This window comes from Pinus tabuliformis, chromosome 6 (assembly GCF_031772625.1).
Source record: "Pinus tabuliformis cultivar Carrire ecotype Pingquan chromosome 6, CPIR1, whole genome shotgun sequence".
NCBI lineage: Eukaryota > Viridiplantae > Streptophyta > Pinopsida > Pinales > Pinaceae > Pinus > Pinus tabuliformis.
Genome location: NC_142292.1, coordinates 1492826558 through 1492832641, shown reverse-complemented (window position 1 = coordinate 1492832641; position 6084 = coordinate 1492826558).

The window sequence follows — 6084 nt, the reverse complement described above, 5'->3', positions numbered from 1 at the left end:
TGAAAGAAGAGCTCCAAAAGTTACTTAATGTAAACTTCATTTATCCAATTTCAGATAGCCGATTGGTTTCTCCTTTGGTTATAGTACCTAAAAAGAATGGTAAATGGAGGGTATGCATTGATTACAGGGAATTTAACAAAGCAACTTTGAAGGATCACTTTCCTTTACCCTTTATCGATTAGGTATTAGATACTTTAGTAGGCAAAAAGTATTTTTCATTTTTGGATGGTTTTAGTGGTTACAATCAGATTCAGGTAGCACTTGAAGATTAGGACAAGACCACATTTACCTGTCCATGGGGAACTTTTGCTTGCCGAGTACTTCCTTTTGGATTATGTAATGCACCCGCAACATTTCAAAGGGCAGTACTAGGAATCTTTTCTGATCTGATCCATGATTGTGTAGAGGTTTATATGGATGATTTTATAGTTTATGGTAATTCGTTTGAAGAGGCATTAGAGAATTTGGAAAAAGTCCTTATAAGATGTAAAGAAACAAACCTATCATTAAGTCATGAAAAATGCTTTATGATGTTTACTGAAGGGATTGTTTTAGGACATCATATTTCAGGGGATGGGATTAAAGTTGATAGATCAAAAGTTGAAGTCATCTCCAAGTTGCCTATTCCAAATTGTCAAAAAGATGTTAGAAGTTTTCTTGGATTTACTGGATACTATAGAAGATTTATTGAAAACTTCACCAAAATAGCATCTCCACTCTTCAAGTTACTTACAAAAGACTGTGAATTCAAATGGGATCCTGATTGTCAATCTACATTTGAAACTTTGAAAACAAGAATATCTGAAGCACCCATTTTGAGAGGGCCAAATTGGAAAATTCCTTTCCATATTTCCACAGATGCTTCAGATACAGCTCTAGGAGCTGTGTTGGGACAAAAGGATTTAGTTCTTTATGCCATTTACTACACCAGTAAAAATTTGACTCCCACTGAGTTAAACTATATTGTGACTGAGAAAGAGTTCTTAGTTGTTGTTCATGCAATCAATAAGTTTAGACACTATGTAATTGGCTATGAAACTTTTGTCCATACTGATCATTCTGCAATTAGATATCTCATGAATAAACCTGTTACTAATGGCAGAGTTACAAGATGGCTCTTACTTTTACAAGAATTCAATATTACTATGTTGGATAGACCAGGGAAACAAAATACAATAGCTGATTTCTTGTCTAGAATCCAAAATACTAATGAAGATTCTCCTGTAGAGGATAAGTTTCTAGATGAGTATTTATTTGCAATAACTACTAAGACTCCTTGGTATGCAGATATTGCTAACTATTTGGCTATAGGAAAGCTACCTCCACATCTATTTCTTGGTGAAAAAAGAAAAATTATTCAGGAGAGTTCAAGTTATTCATGGATTTCTAATGAATTGTTTAAAACACGGCTAGATTGTGTGATAAGAAGATGTGTTCGGGAAGATGAAATGACTGACATCCTCAAGGCATGCCTTGATGAACCATGCGGTGGACACTTTGCTAACAAAAGGACGGCCTATAAAATTCTTTCTTTAGGATATTATTGGCCTTCCCTTTTCAATGATGCAAAACAATATGTCAGAAGGTGTGACAGCTGCCAAAGAGTTGGGAGACCAACTCTTTCAAATGAAATGCCATTACAACCATAGGTACTCATCGAACCCTTTGAAAAATGGGCTTTAGATTTCATTGGACTTATTAATCCACCATCTAAACAGAAAAACTATATATTGGTATGCACTGATTATGTCACTAAATGGGTAGAAGCTAAAGCATTGCCTTTTGCCAATGAAAATTCAGTTGTTCAATTTCTTTTTGAGGATATTTTTACTCGTTTTGGTGTCCCAAGAGAAAGTATGACAGATCAGGGAAGTCAATTTACATCTAACTTGATGGAGAAGCTGATGGAAGAATACAAAATCAAGCACAGAAAATCTACTCCTTACCATCCGGAAGCAAATGGCCAGGTGGAGTTTACAAACAAAGTTCTTGAAAGTATCATCACCAAAACTATTCATCTACATAGAAAAGATAGGGCAGAAAGGCTTCCTGAAGCCTTATGGGCCTACAGAACTACATGGAAGAATACAACAGGACATTCTCCATATGAACTTGTTTATGGGAAAGAAGTCCTGCTCCCCATTGAGTTTCAAGTCAAGACTTTCATGATGGCAGTCCAGTTGGGGATGAATCTATCAGAAGCCCAAAAGCACAGAATGGAGCAGCTGAATGAGCTAGATGAAATCAGACAAGAAGCAATTTTAAAGACTGATCTAGTTGAACATCAAAGAGCTAAATGGCATGACAGATACATCAAAGAGAGAAAGTTTCAAGAGGGAGATTGGGCATTACTGTTTGATTCCAAGTTCAAAGACTTTAAAGGTAAATTTCAGACCCATTGTCTTGGGCCATATGAAATTGACAAAGTCTTTAGTAATGGAGCAGTAAGAGTCAATACCATTGATGAATTTCAGATTTCTTTTCTTGTGAATGGCCATCGATTGAAAATTTATCATAAGCCACTCTCAAAAGAAGAATTTGTCAAGATGTTCCAAGAGAATTCTGCAATAAGGCTGGTGGAGAAGAATCCTTCTTCCCCACCAGCCTAGCCTTTTATTCTTTCAGTTAAAAAAAAAAAAAAAATTGTATAAGCTTGAAAACCAATCATAGATTGGCAGTCTTATACAGAAAATATGGAGTGAAAATCAAGGACACTTGACACTCTATATTTTCTAAAAAAAAATATCCTCTCCTTCTCTTTCCATCTTCACTCCATCTCCATCTCATTCACATTTTCTCTTCACTTCTCTTCGCTTCATTTTCATTCCATTCCACTCATTTCATTCTCATTTCATCAATAAAAGTTCCTTTCATAACTATTTCCACTCAGTTAGTTCTTTTCTAACCACATTTGTTCAGCTAAGTGGGTGCTGTCCCAGTTTCCGCAGCTGGAAGTAGTTTCCGCAGCCAGAAACAGTGTCCGCAGCCAGAAACGATTTTTGCAGCCACCATCACTCTGTTTTTCAAATACACAGTCAAAATGTTAGTACAGAAATTATGAAAATGCAGGTGTAAGTGAGAAAATACCATGAAGACATGGAGCATCTCCAAGATATCAAGAAAGAACAGTTGGCTAAAAGCTATGGGCAAGAAATGACAAAGTTTCCAAAGGTACGAGCAATTTTTTTTATCAAATAGCAATTAAAGTCATGATTATGCATAGTTATCAACCCATGAAAAGTTCTACTATGTGCAATGATTCGATATGATAGCTCCATTACCACTCCTATCCCACGACATTACTCCATACACCAAGCATTCATTTCTTAACGGTCTCATGATGGATTTTTCGGGTTTAAACTCAAGTTAACTGCACTTAATTTGCCACCTGCGCACATGAGATGTGACCAATCTCCTTACGGCTCTTCTTCACCGTATTTTCCGCAGCTATCTATTAAAAATGTATGATCTCCCATATGCAGCTGTTAATTCAAAAAGATCTCGCCTCCACTACCGGTCACTTACCATTTCATTTAAGACCTTCCTTTCATATACACGCACTTCAATTTGTAAACCCGTTCACCACTGTCTATCCTCTATTCTACCTGTAATCTGAAGCATTCCCGTCACCTGCTATCGATTGCAACCATCACCTTTTACCATAAACCCTACAATCGAGCTACTGTCCTCTGTTAAAAATTGTATCCTCAGCCGAAATTCGAAACAGGGAAAGAAATGGGAAAACTACTCAGGGCAGAGCTAGAAGGACCAAAATACTTAGAAGGTTACCCTCAGGCCAAGGATTTACTGAAGAAAGCTAAGTGGTTACGGTTCATTCAAAGGTTTAAAGGCTATAACAAAGAAGTAACCAAGGCTTTTGCACGGTCATTTGATGGTCAGAAAGTGGAGATTGGAGATTTGAAGCTTACAGTGACCGAAACAACGGTAGCAGCTGCTACAGGCTTACCTCAGGAAGGTGAAAGATGGTTCAAAAATAAAAGCGTGGATGAACAGGCATGGAGAATCATGCTAAGAAACCCAGGTATGGACACTACCGTGTTTACTAAAGGAATCCCTGTTCATGCATTAAAGGAAGAATGGGCTAGCCTACTATTAGTTATCCAAAAATTTGTCACCTGTGAAGGACGCTTTGGTTCGATGTATATGTACCATGCTAGACCGCTGATGAATTTCTTAAATTAGGCTCTTAATTTCCCTTATTTCTTGCTCTTGAGTTTGAAGAAAATGAGCATTACAGTCCAAAAACACATAGGCAATATAGACCCTCATCTATACCATCATGGACTTATAAAAATTCTTATTGAAGACCACTTAAGGAAAAACAAAGATACATGGGAGCAATTTTTGATAAGAAACTACTTCCAAGAGCCATCTGAGGCCTCTGAAAGTAGCACACCGAGGACACCAAGGAAAAGTAGGAGGAGAGAAAAGAACACTACAGTCCAAGACTCCCCTACTATAGAAACTCAAGAAACTGACCAAAAAGAAGAAGAAGATAGAGCTAAAGACAAGAAACAGAAGAAAGAAAAAGGCAAAAGAACCATCCAAGAAGTCTATCCATCCCCTGAGCAATCCATAGAGGAGGATTATCAACCACTGTCAGAAATATTAGTACATCTTCAGGCTGCTGCTATAGCAAAGAAAAAGGCAAAAGGAAAACAGAGTATACAAGAAAAGAGCACTAGTCCACCATACTTAAGGAGAAGCACAAGGTTAAGAGGAAAAGGGAGTAAAATGCAAATAAAACGGCCCCACTTCATTGACTTAGGTGGAGAGACACCTGAGAAAACTCCAGCTGGTCGTAGTCCACCTCATCCTCAACCAAGCATTGAAATCAGTCCTACACATGATGAAAGCCCTTCTCGGCCAGAGTTGGAGAGCAGTCCTCCTCCTCCACCAGATTTTGAACTCAGTCCAAGAAAGACACCTGAAGTAGACCCCAATCAACAGGAAGTATATGACTACTTGGAATCATTAGAAAAGTCAGCTGCAGGTCCAAGCACCACTCTGCCACTAGATGCACAAGTTCAGTCCTTGAAACAGGAGGTATTTGAATTAGAAGTCCTAAATAGGCATATCAAGCAGGAAAATGAAGCACTCAAAGAGCAGAGCAAGGTAGATAAGATTATCCATGATAACACTATGCTCCATTTAGGACTATGGCAAAAGAAAAACAAGAAGCTGAAGAAAAAGTGCAAAAAGTTGAGCAGAGCATTGATTAATCTCAAGTTCAGGTGTCTAATAAGGAAACCAAGAATGGTGGTAGCACCAAAGAAGAAGAAAAGAGGGCTAGATGTCCTAGCAGAAGCATCAGAACATATGGATTAGAAAGGGGTGACTAAATTTTGGTTGCATGAGGACATGCAACACCTTCACAGTGGGGGTATGTTGAGTCCCAAACCTGCACTTCCCTATATACCCTTTCAGCCTTCTTTTTCCATTTACTTCATCCACCAAGCTGTCAAATCGTTGCATAATAGTTTAAAAAGAACTTATGGAATGGTTTCCTAACTATGCTTATGACTATTGTTTGATTTAGATTTTTGTTCAAGCAGTTGCGGAAACTTGTCACTTTCTGCAGCCAGCCCAAGTTTCCGCAGCCATTTTGTTAAAGGCTATGCTACAGGTGTCCAATGGAGAAACCAACCACATGGGTAAGCTGCACGTGACGTGTACATGGGGTGTGTCCCCTCAGATCAGCCAAATCATTCATAAACAGTCGCGGTCAACGATGGTCAAAGGAAGGGCCAAATGAAGAATTTCGCGGTGGCACGACTCTGTTTTGCCCACGTGAAGGTTTGCGGGGCACGATCCTTAGTTTTCGGAGGTATTGGCACACCTGGAGAGCAGCCCGTGAACTAAACCAAGCAGCCACCACTCCATGAATTCATGACCACCACGCTAGATCTCGGCTCAAGGGATTTACGTGTCTTTTAGCAGCATAAATCTAGGAATTAGTTGCAGCATCTTTTTCTTATAAATAACGCGTTGATATACGTTGAAGGATTAGCTTTCATATTGTAATTTCGACTGTTGTCACCCACTGTACTGCATTTCACTTTA